Raw genomic sequence first — 17,372 nt, 5'->3', positions numbered from 1 at the left:
TAATCTCCAAGATTGCTATACCTGGGCACCATCCTCGGATCATTAGCACAATGTTGCTAGGAACCTTGAGCGGGGGGCACGATTGCTTTGCTTGTTCGCCGAGCTGGGCAATTTGTTTCCCAGTTCGTCGTTCTTTTAGCCTTTGATCATTGACAGTACTTCCCGACCACTCCGCTTCGACAAATGCCTTTCCAATAATGCGCTCATAGTTGCCTTTCGGTGGAGACTTGGGTGGTTTTGTCAGGGCAGCCAGAGCGCGCTTTGCTTTCACTGGATCTACCTTCTCCTCCGGAGGTGGATGTTTCTTTGCTTTCACCCCTTCAAAGAAGTTCCTCACTTCTTATCGCACGATCTCGGCGTTCTCCTCTGGGGTCCTCTCGTATGGTAACTTCTCTGGAGTCTTCAGAGAAGGACCGAATCTGTATGTCCTCCCGCCTTTGGCTGTACTGCTAGACGCCGGCAGAGCAGACGGAGCGGCTGTCTTCTTTACTTTCTTACGAGGCGGAGGAGAAGGACTACGACGCGCCAGAGCAGCCGTAGCAGCGGCGGGTCTCTTCCGCCCTTGCTGACGAGGCGGAGAAGGAGGAGGCTGGCTGCTCAGGCGCGCCGGCGCAGGCGGAGAAGGAGGCGAAGTGCCGCCACGCACCAGAGAAGGAGCCGGCCGAGTGCCCCGATCGTCACTCGCCGGAGGAGGCGGTGGAGGAGGAGGAGTGCTCTGACTCGCCGGAGGAGGAGGAGGAGGCGGAGGCGTGCAGTTCAGAAGGTTGATGAGCTCCTTCCGCCATAGGCATGGAGTCTTAAGAGCAGAACCCAGCCGAGTCTCCCCTTCACCGGTAGGGTGGTCAAGCGGGAGGTCCTCAAATCCCTCCATTATTTCATCGACCATCACCCTAGCATATCCTTTTGGAATCGGCCGACAGTGAAAAGTTGCGCCGGGTTCAGTAGGAAAAACAGAGCCAACAGCCGCCTTGACCTTCATATTAATCCATTGCGTCATAAGGTGGCAATTTCGAGACTCCATGATAGCATCCATGGGATAGCTGGCAGGAGCCGTCAAGACATGCTCCGGCTGAAGTAGCTCGGTGGAAGCCACACTGCTTCTCCGCTGAGATGGCGGGGTAGCTTCGGGGGAAGCTTAGGCAGTTCGTTTGCTGCGATTTGCTTCTCGTTCCTCTATCGCTTGTACCCTAGCGTGCAGCGCCTGCAGTTGGGTCTGCTCCACTTTCTTCCTCCTCTCGTGGCATTTGTAACCGCCTGCGTCCATGTGACGCCCGGATAATTAGGCTACAGTAATCCCACGTTAACGATGCCACGTCACCACAGTTACTGTTGTTAATCTCGCGTTAGTTCAAAACTAATTCGAAATTCAAATTCAAAAATAGGCAAACAATAAAGGTTTTCAAATATTAAAACTAAATTGATCGGGTTGTGTCGGATAAATCATTAGTAATTATGGTGGAGGATCCACATCATTATAAAATAATTAGAGGCACTAAAATAAATAAAACAATGACCGAAACAATAACTTAAATGTCTTTTTAATTAATAGAGAATACAAGGTACTTTACTTTGTCCCAAACTTTTTGTGAGAACCGTTGACTTTACAATTTTTGTGAGAACAGTTGATTTTACAAATCTAATTGAGGGGTGAGTTTCACTTTTTCAAAACTATAAACTATTAAATAAGAAAGAAAACAGAAAAATAAAGTAAATAAAAGAAAAGATTAAAACCAGAAAACAAAAGAACAAAAAAAATAGAAAGAGAACCCCCCCTCTCCCCTGGGCCAGGAGGCCCAACTAGCCACACAGCCGGCGCCCAGCAACCGGCCGGCCCAAACCCACCCCTTATCCACTCCCCCACCCCGCAACCCTAGCCGACACCCCACTTGCCCCCCCACATCCCCTTCTCCTCCCCCATCGAACTGGATCGGGATCGGCCCCGATCCCATCGCCCCCGACGCCCTGCGGCTACCCGTCGCCGTGCACTCGCCCGGTCTCCGCCGCTCGCCCCTCCCCCACTCTCGTCGCTCGACTACGCCGGACTGCCTCCCCGTCAACCTCGTCGTCTCCGTCATCCTCCCCAAGCCCCATTGCCTTGTCCCCTGCGACCCACCGTGAGGACCCCTCCTCTCCCCCTTTCCCTCTGTCGCCGGCGCCTTTTGCGACGCCCCGGCCTCCTCTACCGCGTGCACGCCCGCGCCGCGCCCGTCGCGCCCTCTGCTTGGCGCGCCGGCCTCGCAGTCGCCCTCATCTCCGTCGCGCTCCCTACGGCCCCGCTTCCCGCGCTGCCGTCCTCATCTGCGGCCCCGCCTTGCCCGCTCCGCAGCGACACGCTGCTGTCTGCCTGCGAGCACTCCGCTGTCGCGGCAAGTCCCTCGACTCGCCTCTCTCGCCGCGCATGCTCGCTGGCCACGAGCGACCGCCACTCCTGCTCAGCCGCACATGGCCCGCTCAGCTCCCTTGTGACCCAGCATCGCTGCAAAAGAAAGACCGGCGTACCGCGCCACTCTACTCCCTCCCGCACATACCAGCGCACCGGGGACCAGCGCCCACCTGGGCTGTTTGGCCAAGGCCAGTCCCTCTCCACGCGGGACCGCGCGCGCCGCCTGCAGGCCGTCCCGGCCACTGGCTTCGCCCTGCCGTGCTCCCTACGGGCAGGCGCCCGCTCCTGGCGCCCCTTGGCCCGAACCGATATGGCCTTTGGGCCACTGACATGGGGCCCCCACCACCAGAACGTTAAAGAAAAGGAAAGAAAAAGAATAACAAAAAAATAATTAAAATATTAATTAATTAATGAATTTAAGAATTAATTAACTTAATTAATCTGGATTAGATTAACCTAATCGTTTAGTTAAAACAAATTAACCATGTTTAATTAACCTGAGACTATGACAAACGGGCCCCATCTACTAACTAATCTGTTAAAGCAAAATGTCCCTATGACAGGTGGGACCGCCCCTTTTACTATTTCTGTGGATAAGATCGAACACACCTTTCAATGACATGTGGGCCCATTATGTTAGTTGGACCAGTCAACCCTATCATCTTTGACTGCTGACTTGGCAGTCAACAGGGCCCCACATCTCATACACATGCTCATGTTGATGGGTACACTCCTGTGTACCCATAGCAATTTATCTGTATATTAATTCGAATTAAAGTAAATTCAGAAATTCTAGAAAATGTTTAAAACTTAGAAAATTAATAGTAAACAAACCGTAACTCGGATGAAAAAACTTTGTATATGAAAGTTGCTCAGAATGACGAGACGAATTCGGATACGCAGCCCGTTCGTCCGCCACGCGTCCCTAGCATAGTGAACCTGCAACATTTCACCTCCGGTTCATCTATCCGAAAACGCGAAACACCGGGGATACTTTCCCGGATGTTATCCCCCTTCAGCGGTATCACCTAATACCGCGTTACGGCACCCCTAGCACCGTTACTTGTCTTGTCATGTATCGTTATGCATCTGTTTGCATTATATTCATTGTTTCTTCCCCCCTCTTCTTCCGCTAGACACCGAGACCGACGCCGCTGCTACCTAGTACGACTACAGTGTTGACGACCCCTCTCTCTTGCCAGAGCAACCAGGCAAGCCCCCCCTTTGATCACCAGATATCGCCTACTCTTTTCTCTATACTACTTGCATTAGAGTAGTGTAGCATGTTACTGCTTTCCGTTATTCCTATCTTGATGCATAGCCTGTCCTTGCTACTACTATTGTTACCATTACCTGCTATCCTACTGCTTAGTATAGGATGCTAGTGTTCCATCAGTGGCCCTACACTCTTGTCCGTCTGCCATGCTATACTACTGGGCCGTGATCACTTCGGGAGGTGATCACGGGCATATACTATACACTTTACACAGTTACATTACCTGTGGTAGTGTTCGGAGATGGGGGCTGAAGGGGCAGGTGGCTCCATCCCGGTAGAGGTGGGCCTGGGTTCCCGACGGCCCCCGACTGTTACTTTGAGGCGGAGCGACAAGGCAGGTTGAGACCACCTAGGAGAGAGGTGGGCCTGGCACTGGTCGGTGTTCGCGGATACTTAACACGTTAAACAAGATCTTGGTATTTGATCTGAGTCTGGCTACTGGCCTATACGCACTAACCATCTACGCGGGGACAGTTATGGGCACTCGACGTCGTGGTATCAGCCGAAGCACTTCGTGACGCCAGCGACTGAGCGGCGCGCGCCGGGTTGGACCGCGTAACGTGACTTCCTTTGTAATGGAGGTTGCTAGGTCTGCTCTCCGGCCGCGTACGCAACGTGCAGGTGTGCTATGGGCGATGGGCCCAGACCCCTGTGCGCTTAGGTTTAGACCGGCGTGCTGGCCTCTCTGTTGTGCCTAGGTAGGGCTGCGACGTGTTGATCTTCCGAGGCCGGGCATGACCCAGAAAAGTGTGTCCGGCCAAATGGGATCGAGTGTGTTGGGTTATGTGGTGCACCCCTGCAGGGAAGTTAATCTATTCGAATAGCCGTGATCTTCGGTAACAGGACGACTTGGAGTTGTACCTTAACCTTATGACAACTAGAACCGGATACTTAATAAAACACACCCTTCCAAGTGCCAGATACAACCGGTGATCGCTCTCTCACAGGGCGACGAGGGGAGGATCATCGGTTAGGGTTATGCTATGCGATGCTACTTGGAGGACTTCAGTCTACTCTCTTCTACATGTTGCAAGATGGAGGTGGCCAGAAGCGTAGTCTTCGAAAGGACTAGCTATCCCCCTCTTATTCCGGCATTCTGCAGTTCAGTCCACATATGATAGCCTTATTCCAGTTGATACCAATGCAAACATATGTAGTGTAGCTCCTTGCTTGCGAGTACTTTGGATGAGTACTCACGGTTGCTTTCTCCCTCTTTTCCCCCTATCCCTTCTACCTGGTTGTCGCAACCAGATGTTGGAGCCCAGGAGCCAGACGCCACCGTCGATGACGACTCCTACTACACCGGAGGTGCCTACTACTACGTGCTGCCCGCTGATGACGACCAGGAGTAGTTTAGGAGGATTCCAGGCAGGAGGCCTGCGCCTCTTTCGATCTGTCTCCCAGTTTGTGCTAGCCTTCTTAAGGCAAACGTGTTTAAGTTATGTCTGTACTCAGATATTGTTGCTTCCGCTGATTCGTCTATGATCGAGCTCTTGTATTCGAGCTCTCGAGGCCCCTGGCTTGTAATATGATGCTTGTATGACTTATTTTATTTGTAGAGTTGTGTTGTGATATCTTCCCTTGAGTCCCTGATCTTGATCGTACACGTTTGCATGTATGATTAGTGTATGGTCAAATCGGGGGCGTCAAAAGATGGTATCAGAGCCGACTGCCTGTAGGAATCCCCTTTCCAAACTCCTGGGCCGAAGTTGAGTCTAGTCGATGAAAACTGTTTTACTAACATGGCTGTGCGGCCCATGGGCCCACGTCGCCACTGGGTGGTATTAGGATCTTTTACTCCTTGATCTTTACTCTGGGACTCTGATCTCTCTTCTATTCGGGTTAAATGAAATTTACTAAATCTAACATTAGGATCTCGTTATCACTTTCACCCGGAGAGCCCCTTATTACTGATGATCGTGTGCTGCACACGGAGACCCTGAAGATACTCTCCGTTGTTAACCCGAGAACTTGTGTTCATCGCGTTTGCAATTCCCTTCCACCATCAACCCTTATGGATAACTACTTGCAGTTGTTATTCTTACATTCATCCCTAGTTGGTCTTGTTATTACAAGATACCCCGAATTACTCGTCGATGTTTCGATAATCTTTTAAGCTTACTGCCTTGCAGTTATTTGTCACCTGAATACCCCTATGGAAAAATTCTCACACTTATCGAGTATCCGCTCATCCCCAGTTGTTCTTGTGTTTCACAAAAGTCTTCAAAATACTATTCGATCTTCCGAAAATCCTCTGGAGCCTTTGGCTCTTGAAATTCTTGCTTGCTTGCATTATGGTTAATCCCATAAGTCTCGTAGTCTTATTGACATTCCTTGTCATTATCATTTTGAGTCTATTGACTCAATATGTTTGCGAATACACGCAATCATCATTGATCCTTATAAATTACCTTTCCGGCTGAGCTGCCATTCTTTAACTGGAATTGGTTCTCGACCAATCCAATTGTCGTTGATTGTACCCTAAGGCTATTCAACTTGTCCATCCCTGATCAGAGCATTGCTTCTGATCCCTTGATTTGGAAATCATAATTCCTTTGCATTTGACAATTGACTTAGTCAGTTGTTTCTATAATCTGATCTCCTTGCATTATTCTTCCTCTAGTTGAGTACCAATGCTCACGTCAGATCCCTTGTGGACCACCAGAACCTTTATTGGATTTTATCCGACGACGTCCTTCATATTCAATAACTTTGTGAGTCTTTTCTCGGATACATAATGCCTTGGGTGAATTGTATCCTCTGCTTTGTCAACCATGCTCTGCTATCGAGCTTGTGTTATTTACTCCTGAAGTTTGTGGTATATATTCCTAAGAGGCCCCGATGGGTTGGACATATGCCTTCTCTAATCTATGTGAACCCGGAAACTACTACGGATCATACTCTACTAGTGTTATGTCAGATAAAATTTCAACACACAGCTTCGTTGAAGGCGAGAGGTGAATGGAAGGTTATACATTGAAGAAGTGGGAGTCGACCTTGAACTTTGTGTTCATGCCCATGGACACGATGTAGATCCTACCACAGAAGCTTCTTGCGATACTAACTATTTCATTGGTACAATATCATCTGGTGTCTGTGAATTTATCCTATGCAATCGTGGTTCCGACCATATTTTCTCTTTGATCCCATTTCTCTGGCAAGTTTAATCACTTGTCTTCTATGGATCAATACACCAGTCCAACCTTCACTCTGATCTTGTGTCGAGTATTACCCCGGGTATCTCGAGGATATCTTGCCATTGCACTACATCTTATAAACTTTGATGAAGCACTACCTTACCTTGTCTTTGCCACTTCATGGGTTCTGGGTTGTTTGTCGACCGAGAACACCGATAAGTGAATCGATGCTGCACTCCGATTCAATAACTCTTAAGTAATTTTCGTTCTTATGGGTTTAATAATCCTTAAGTCATTCCTAGCCTGATCGGCTATACCATTATCATACCAAATTCTAACGGTGCTACCTGGTCCTTAATCCTGGAGCACCACCTTCGATGATGAGCTAAGCTTACGTCAATTTTCCTCGTCATATCATTCCGCCTTGAACAACAAGCTTGATTTTGAGTTTGTGTCGTACGCATGGTCCCATTAACCCTTTGCTTCATAATTCCTTTGACTTGATGTTATCACCGATCTATTACATCTTCATGAAATCTCTCGACAAATGTGTGGTGATCATCATCAGCGTTCTGAGCTCTTCCATGATATCAATTGAATTCATGATGAGAAATAACATCCTTGCCCTCGATGAATTGTATTATCATCGACCACTTTATTGCCTTCCCACCAACACAAGCTTGTTCATGTTTGGTGTTATACCTTGAGTTCCTTGCTATCCAGCAATTGTTCTTCTTTACCTTGGAGTATTACCATCCTTTATGTCAAGAATGTTCTGAGATTTGTTCCACCTCTTGAGAATTCTTGACATAGAAATACTTCTCACCATCACCATTCTTTCTTGGTCCCCGTGTTAATTCCAACAAGTGAACGGTGTTGTTTGGATTCTTTCCTTCTAGTAACCCTATTTCTTTGAAGTTAATGGTCAAAAGTTCATTCTTAGGCTATTGATTATTGAATCACCATTCTGACATTGGTCGTGCAACCCAACCCATATTTCGGGCGCACCTTTCAACCAATATTTAATTGTGTATGTTTTCCTCGAGCATACTTCCTTATATCATTTGATCTGACAAATGTTATCTCTTTGTTCACTTAATCATGGAAATGCATCTTTTGGAAATCTCGATGAATTGCGGTTGAGTTCACTAGACACCTCCTTGTCCTCTCCTTGGGTTAATGATGGACTCTTGTTAATGGAAATCACTTCATAGTTCATTTCCCCGAGAATCTTACCATGCCATCTCGTCAATTTGCGTTGCACCTTTTCTTCTCAGGTATCCTAAGTCTGAGGTATCCTGACACCAATCGGATCTGAATCTCGGTCAGATATGATGGTTGGGATATATTTCCAAGAGTTGTAACATTGATCTCTACGTAACCCGGTAAGGTGGTGTCCTTGCTTAGCACCCTTGGCCAGAGGACCTATTGTTATAGTTTCCTTTTTAGCAATGTTAACCATTCTTCCAAGAGGAAATTGAAAGACTTATTCTATAAGCTGTTCCTGATGAATCCATTGAGTATCTAAAGTCCGAACTTTGCTTGAATACCATGTCAATGCTATCTCGAAGCATGTCTGTGGTACTCCGATTTTCAACAAGAACATTTGAAGCCCAATGCTAAATGTTTCTTGCTCAATTATCCAAACACCGATGTATGGGTAATGTCATGAAAATTCTCCCCCCTACCTAAAGAGTTTTCTACATTATATCCTGTCATGGATATCATGCTCTGCTTGTCCATGGGAAGGATATACCCTTGAAATATGTGTTTAAACACATTTTCCTTTCCATTGTTCTGTTTAATCTGATAATCTTATTTTCCTTTCCATTGGTTGGTTTAACCTTTCTTGTGATCTATATGATCTAAGCAGTAATATTCTCCTGCTTATGTAAACACCTCGTTGTAAAATTCTGTCAGCAAGACCCTGTTACTATTCTTGATGACATTCTGGTAGCCACCGATGGACAAGAACTTTCTCTTTGTCCCTCGCCCTTGGTACCGACATTGTTGCCGACATAACTGACAAGCTATCCGCTGACATGTGGTGCCTACATGGTCATACAAGACGTCACCGCCCTTCCTACTTTTAACCCACATGGTGGGCCCATAACCCACAGTTCCACATGATCGAAACCTGGCTCTCCTGTACACCCCTGTTGCAAAAATTATTTCTCGCGTTTGGCTTCGTATGTAATTCGCGAGCCAACTTCCTAGTGATCCATTCTGGTATCAGACGCAATACTTATTCTCGTTGCTTTGAACCCCTTTCACGCCCTGTTTCAAGCACCGAACAATTGCCTACTTCTCATGAGACCTTCTTAACTTTCTCTCAATATTTTCTAAGGTTTCAATTCGAGAGTTACTTTCACCACCTTCCTCGATGTTATCGACCAGATAGTCGACCTTGCAGAGGTCTGTTCTCCCTATATGCCCACCCTTTATTCTTTCATAAGTACGATGGAGTTCCAGAAGAAAGGACGCCGACTTCATCATGATGACCTGAAGCAGAGAAATGAATACATCAATGTATTGGTCCGGCCTCTTCGAGAAGAGCAAGCCAGGATGAGAAGACCCGCTAGATTCGTTACCAAACCTTTCCCCCTTTCACTACCTCTTAAATCTCGGGACGAGATTTCTTGTAGTGGAGGAGAATTGTGACGCCCGGATAATTAGGCTACAGTAATCCCACGTTAACGATGCCATGTCACCATGGTTACTGTTGTTAATCTCGCGTGAGTTCAAAACTGATTCGAAATTCAAATTCAAAAATAGGCAAACAATAAAGGTTTTCAAATATTAAAACTAAATTGATCGGGTTGTGTCGGATAAATCATAAGTAATTATGGTGGAGGATCCACATCATTATAAAATAATTAGAGGCACTAAAATAAATAAAACAATGACCGAAACAATAACTTAAATGTCTTTTTAATTAATAGAGAATACAAGGTACTTTACTTTTGTCCCAAACTTTTTGTGAGAACAATTGACTTTACAAATCTAATTGAGGGGTGAGTTTCACTTTTTCTAAAAACTATAAACTATTAAATAAGAAAAAGAAAACAGAAACAAATAAAGTAAATAAAAGAAAAGATTAAAACCAGAAAACAAAAGAACAAAAAAAATAGAAAGAGAACCCCCCCTCTCTCCTGGGCCAGGAGGCCCAACTAGCCACACAGCCGGCCAGCCCAGCAACCGGCCGGCCCAAACCCCACCCCTTATCCACTCCCCTCACCCCCCGCAACCCTAGCCGACACCCCACTTGCCCCCCCACGATCCCCTTCTCCTCCCCCATCGAACTGGATCGGGATCGGCCCCGATCCCATCGCCCCCGACGCCCTGCGGCTACCCGTCGCCGTCCACCATCGCCCGAGGTCTCCGCCGGCGTCGCCTCCTCGCCCACTCTCTCGTCGCTCGACTACGCCGGACTGCCTCCCCGTCAACCTCGTCGTCTCCGTCATCCTCCCCAAGCCCCATTGCCTTGCCCCCTGCGACCCACCGTGAGGACCCCTCCTCTCCCCCTTTCCCTCTGTCGCCGGCGCCTTTTGCGACGCCCCGGCCTCCTCTACCGCGTGCACGCCCGCGCCGCGCCCGTCGCGGCCCTCTGCTTGTCGCGCCGCTCGGAGACGCGCCCCACGCCTCGCCCTCCCCCCATCTCCGTCGCACTCCGCCTACGGCCCCGCTTCCCGCGCTCGCCGTCCTCACTCTGCGGCCCCGCCCCTTGCGGCTCCGCAGCGACCACTGCCTGCTGTTGCTCCCTGCCGGAGCCACCTCCGCCGTCGCGGCCGTCCCCCCCTCGCGCTCGCCTCTCCCTCGCCGTGCATCGCTCGCGCGCGCGTACCGCGCCACTCCTGCCCCCTCCCGCACATGCCTCGCTCGCCTCCACGCGTACCAGCGCACCGGGGCCGCGCCCATCTGACTTGGCCAAGGCCAGTCCCTCTCCACGCGGGACTGCGCGCGCCGCCTGCAGGCCGTCCCGGCCACTGGCTTCGCCCTGCCGTGCTCCCTACGGGCAGGCGCCCGCTCCTTGCGCCCCTTGGCCCGAACCGATATGGCCTTTGGGCCACTGACATGGGGCCCCCACCACCAGAACGTTAAAAAAAGAAAGAAAAAGAATAACAAAAAAATATAATAATTAAAATATTAATTAATTAATGAATTTAAGAATTAATTAACTTAATTAATCTGGATTAGATTAACCTAATCGTTTAGTTAAAACAAATTAACCATGTTTAATTAGCCTGAGACTATGACAAACGGGCCCCATCTACTAACTAATCTGTTAAAGCAAAATGTCGCTATGACAGGTGGGACCGCCCCTTTTACTATTTCTATGGATAAGATCGAACACACCTTTCAATGACATGTGGGCCCATTATGTCAGTTGGACCATTCAACCCTATCATCTTTGACTGCTGACTTGGCAGTCAACAGGGCCCCACATCTCATACACATGCTCATGTTGATGGGTACACTCCTGTGTACCCATAGCAATTTATCTGTATATTAATTCGAATTAAAGTAAATTCAGAAATTCTAGAAAATGTTTAAAACTTAGAAAATTAATACTAAACAAAACGTAACTCGGATGAAAAAACTTTGTATGTGAAAGTTGCTCAGAATGACGAGACGAATTCGGTTACGCAGCCCGTTCGTCCGCCACGCGTCCCTAGCATAGTGAACCTGCAACATTTCACCTCTGGTTCATCTGTCCGAAAACGCGAAACACCGAGGATACTTTCCCGGATGTTATCCCCCTTCACCGGTATCACCTAATACCGCGTTAGGGCACCCCTAGCACCGTTACTTGTCTTGTCATGTATCGTTATGCATCTGTTTGCATTATATTCATTGTTTCTTCCCCCCTCTTTTTCCGCTAGACACCGAGACCGACGCCGCTGCTACCCAGTACGACTACGGTGTTAACGACCCCTCTCTCTTGCCAGAGCAACCAGGCAAGCCCCCCCTTTGATCACCAGATATCGTCTACTCTTTTCTCTATACTGCTTGCATTAGAGTAGTGTAGCATGTTACTGCTTTCCGTTATTCCCATCCTGATGCATAGCCTGTCCTTGCTACTACTGTTGTTACCATTACTTGCTATCCTACTGCTTAGTATAGGATGCTAGTGTTCCATCAGTGGCCCTACACTCTTGTCCGTCTGCCATGCTATACTACTGGGCCGTGATCACTTCGGGAGGTGATCACGGGCATATACTATACACTTTACACAGTTAAATTACCTGTGGTACTGTTCGGAGATGGGGGCTGAAGGGGCAGGTGGCTCCATCCCGGTAGAGGTGGGCCTGGGTTCCCGACGGCCCCCGACTGTTACTTTGAGGCGGAGCGACAGGGCAGGTTGAGACCACCTAGGAGAGAGGTGGGCCTGGCCCTGGTCGGTGTTCGCGGATACTTAACACGTTAAACGAGATCTTGGTATTTGATCTGAGTCTGGCTACTGGCCTATACACACTAACCATCTATGCGGGGACAGTTATGGGCACTCGACGTCGTGGTATCAGCCGAAGCACTTCGTGACGCCAGCGACTGAGCGGCGCGCGCCGGGTTGGACCGCGTAACTTGACTTCCTTTGTAATGGAGGTTGCTAGGTCTGCCCTCCGGCCGCGTACGCAACGTGCAGGTGTGCTATGGGCGATGGGCCCTGACCCCTATGCGCTTAGGTTTAGACTGGCGTGCTGGCCTCTCTGTTGTGCCTAGGTAGGGCTGCGACGTGTTGATCTTCCGAGGCTGGGCATGACCCAGAAAAGTGTGTCCGGCCAAATGGGATCGAGCGTGTTGGGTTATGTGGTGCACCCCTGCAGGGAAGTTAATCTATTCGAATAGCCGTGATCTTCGGTAACAGGACGACTTGGAGTTGTACCTTGACCTTATGACAACTAGAACCGGATACTTAATAAAACACACCCTTCCAAGTGCCAGATACAACCGGTGATCGCTCTCTCACAGGGCGACGAGGGGAGGATCATCGGTTAGGGTTATGCTATGCGATGCTACTTGGAGGACTTCAGTCTACTCTCTTCTACATGTTGCAAGATGGAGGTGGCCAGAAGTGTAGTCTTCGAAAGGACTAGCTATCCCCCTCTTATTCCGGCATTCTGCAGTTCAGTCCACATATGATAGCCTTATTCCAGTTGATAACCAATGCATACATATGTAGTGTACATCCTTGCTTGCGAGTACTTTGGATGAGTACTGACAGTTGCTTTCTCCCTCTTTTCCCCCTATCCCTTCTACCTGGTTGTCGCAACCAGATGTTGGAGCCCAGGAGCCAGACGCCACCGTCGACGACGGCTCCTACTACACCGGAGGTGCCTACTACTACGTGCTGCCCGCTGACGACGACCAGGAGTAGTTTAGAAGGATCCCAGGCAGGAGGCCTGCGCCTCTTTCGATCTATCTCCCAATTTGTGCTAGCCTTCTTAAGGCAAACGTGTTTAAGTTATGTCTGTACTCAGATATTGTTGCTTCCGCTGACTCGTCTATGATCGAGCTCTTGTATTCGAGCTCTCGAGGCCCCTGGCTTGTAATATGATGCTTGTATGACTTATTTTATTTGTAGAGTTGTGTTGTGATATCTTCCCGTGAGTCCCTGATCTTGATCGTACACGTTTGCGTGTATGATTAGTGTACGATCAAATCGGGGGCGTCACAGTCCAGGAAACCAACCTTCCACGGAATGGAGCCTGGCGTGCCTCGTGTCCGTCCAGGGTGCTCAGGATTCCCGAGGGCCATTGTGAGCTCGTCGTTCTCTCTGTCTGGAATGAACGTCCCTTGTTGCGCTGCTTTGATATAGTGCTTAAGCCTCTTGACTGGTATTTCCATTTGCTCATCCGTCCAAATGCACTTCCCTGATACAGGGTCCAAGGTCCCGCCAGCCCCGAAAAACCAAGTCCGGCAACGGTCTGGTGAGTTAATTGTCTCTGGTTCGATCCCTTTATCAACCAGATCATTCTCAGTCTTGGCCCACTTAGGCTGGGCTGCGATGTAGCCACCTGACGCCATGCGATGGTGATGCTTCTTCTTCGCAGAATTTTGCTTGTTTGTCGCCGACATCTTCTTACTCTTTTCTGATGTCTTATGGGCCACAAATGCGGGCCAGTGATCTCTGAATCTTCTCATATCTGCCCTTGAATTCTAGTGTCTCTTTATTTTCGACAAACTTATTCAGCTCTTTCTTCCACCTCCTGAATAGTTCTGCCATCCTCTTAAGAGCAAAAGACTTGATTAATTGCTCTTTAACTGGCTTCTCCGGATCATCCTCTGGCGGTAGGGTGAAATTTGACTTCAGCTCAGTCCAAAGATCATTTTTCTGCATATCATTGACATAAGACACCTCATGGTCTTCTGTAGCCGGCTTTAACCATTGTTGGATGCTGATTGGGATCTTGTCCCTAACCAGAACCCCGCACTGAGCAACAAATGCGCTCTTTGTCCGGATGGGTTCAATCGGTTGGCCATCGGGCGCGATTGCTATGATCTCAAACCTTTCGTCCGAGCTCAACTTTTTCTTCAGGCCTCGTCTCTTTACCGAAGTTGTGCTCGATCCGGAGGGCTAGAAAAAATAACAAAGACATAATTAATATATGTACATACCAAAACAATGAATGCATCAATTAGCTAGTCAGCACAAGCTTAACTAATATATATACCTGACCGGACTCGGGTCGGTCACCGGAGACGTCATCACGGTCTCCTTCTTGCATCGGCATTGGGTCACCTGAGCCGTCCTCACGGTCTCCTTCTTGCACCGGCATTAGATCACCGGAGCCATCATAATCATAACCAGCTGCTTCCAGACCATCGGTGTCATTGAGAAACAATGAGCAGACGGCATCACTTCCTCGTGCGATTATGCCCCCCAACAACTCTTCTTGTACTTCGTCTCGGGCGGTGTCCATAGTTTCTAAAAATATTTACAACATGGCAATTATTATTCAAACATGAAAGATCGATATATTAGTGGCAAACGTAGAACTTAATTAGTGGCCTCGACGCTGCTTCTCTAGGGTTTGGGGTGGCCTCGACGCTACTTCTCTAGGGTTTGGGGTGGCCTCGACAATGCTTCAAGGATAAAAAAGAAGAGGAAGAACAAGAAAAAAGAGGAGAAGAAAGAATAGAGGAGAAGAACTCCTCTATTCTTTCTTCTCCTCTTTTATCTCCTCTATTCTTTCTTCTCCTCTTTTTTTTCTTTCTCTTCTTTTTTATCCTCTTCTTCCTCTCATGTTCGACGACCCTCGACCCCTCGGCGACCCTAGACCCCCTCTCGACCCTTGACCCCTCGGCGACCGTCGACCCCCTCTCGACCCTCGGATATAAAACCTTTTCTTCCTTCTTCTTCCTTCTATTCCTTCTTCCTAAATATATAAAACTTTTTTTAAAATGAAACTAACCTAAAATGTACTAAATCAGAGAACATATATAGATAAAACTTTTCTAATTAAAAATCTAACTTTTGCATATATGTATTTTTAAAACATCATTACAATTGAAAAAATACATACATATATGAACATACATAAAAAACATATATCTAAAAAATACATACGTACATATATATATATATGAAAATCTAAAAACATGTAAAAAAGCATGTACAATTAAAAAAAATGCACGGCGGCGGCGGGGGCGGCAGACGCACGGTGCTCACAGAGGCGGCGACACGTCGGGGCAGGGGACGGCCGGCGAGAGCGCGGGCGACGAGGGCACGAGCGACAGTGAGGACGGGCGCGGGCGATAGTGAGGACGGGCGCGGGCGACGGCCGACGAGGGCGCGGGCGACGGCGACGACGAGCGCGGGCGACGGCCGGTGAGGGCGCGGGCGAGGGCGACGACGGGCGCGGGCGACGAGGGCGCGGGCGAGGGCGCGGGCGACGGTGACGACGGGCGCTGGCGACGGCCGGCGAGGGCGCGGGCGACGGTGACGGCGCGGGCGGCGGGCGGCGTCGGGGCAGCCTGGCAGTGTCGAGGAGGTCGGCGTCGTCGGGGGCAACTGGCGAGGGAAATCTGAAAATTTCCCAAGTGTTGCTTATATAGCAAAGGCATTGGTCCCGGTTCGTGGCTCAAACTGGGACCAATGCCCCCTTTAGTCCCGGTTGGTGCCACCAACCGGGACCAAAGGCCTCTTTTCAGCAGCCCAAAGGGCGGGAAGCGGCGGCCTTTGGTCTCGGTTGGTGGCACCAACCGGGACTAAAGGGGGGCATTGGTCCCGGTTTGTGCCACGAACTGTGACCAATGCCACCTTTAGTCCCGGTTGCTGGCACTAACCGGGACCAAAGGCCTTGTGCTGCCCCGCGCCAAAACTTTAGTCCCACCTCGCTAGCTGAGAGAGCTCGAGAGTGGTTTATAAGTGCTACTGTGCCTTCCCTCTTGAGCTCCTCTCAAATGCAGGCTTTCGGGCCTAACCCTGCGCTGTGTGCCTGTGGGCCTACTGGGCCTCTTGCGGGCCTGAATCCTGGCCCATGATAGGGTTTCTAGTCGTATTCAGGCCGTGGGGGCCCAGTAGGTGGCACTTTTTTTTTCTTTGTTGCTTTATTTATTTTATTTTGTTTCTACTTACAACAAAATACTTATTGTTGCTATTTTTCCAGTTTTTTTGTTTTGTTTTCTGTATTATTTATTTTCTTTAGTTTTTTGCTTTATTTTTTAATTCTTTTTTTCTTTTAGTTTTAGAAAAATTTATGAACTTTCTGTTAGTGCCATTAGTTTTCAAATTTGAAAACACTTTTTTTGTTGCTTTATTTATTTTATTTTGTTTCTACTTACAATAAAATACTTATTGTTGCTATTTTTGCAGTTTTTTCGTTTTGTTTTGTGCATTATTTATTTTCTTTTCTTTTTTGCTTTATTTTTTAATTCTTTTTGCTTTTAGTTTTAGAAAAATTATAAACTTTCTGTTAGTGCCATTAGTTTTCAAATTTGAAAACACTTTTTTAGTTTTTTTTTGTTTTCTTTGTTGCTTTATTTATTTTATTTTGTTTCTATTTACAAAAAATACTTATTGTTAGTATTTTTATTTTTTTTCAGATTTTTTGTTTTGTTTTCTGCATTATTTATTTTGTTTTGTTTTTTTCTTTATTTTTTATTTCTTTTTGCTTTTTGGTCAGCAAAATATAAACTTTCTGTTAGTGCCATTAGTTTTAGAAAAATTATAAACTTTCTGTTAGTGCCATTAGTTTTCAAATTTGAATTCTTTGAAATTTGTGTGAATCACAAGTTTGTGATTAACTTTACTAAAAAAATGAACATAGATGCACCTATAGAGAAAATTCGACCTAAATTCATAGTTTTCAAATGAACTCTGAATAAGTTGGCATAGCATACTCGTGTGTTACAAAGTTGGCATGGTATCATCATAATAGTTGCAGGAGAAAGTCTTCACTTTTTCTTCGCTTGTGTCATTTGCTTATTGCGCTGTAACCATGGATAATCTTCATCGTTTATCAGGATGCTTGGGTCAGCCTTGACATTGAAGGGAGGAATTTCATGAATCTTTTCATAATCTTCAGACATGTCTGTCTTGCCCTCCACTCCCAGGATGTCCCTTTTTCCTGAA

Source organism: Triticum urartu, chromosome 2, assembly GCF_003073215.2.
Source record: "Triticum urartu cultivar G1812 chromosome 2, Tu2.1, whole genome shotgun sequence".
Lineage (NCBI taxonomy): Eukaryota > Viridiplantae > Streptophyta > Magnoliopsida > Poales > Poaceae > Triticum > Triticum urartu.
This window is presented reverse-complemented; position numbering follows the sequence as displayed.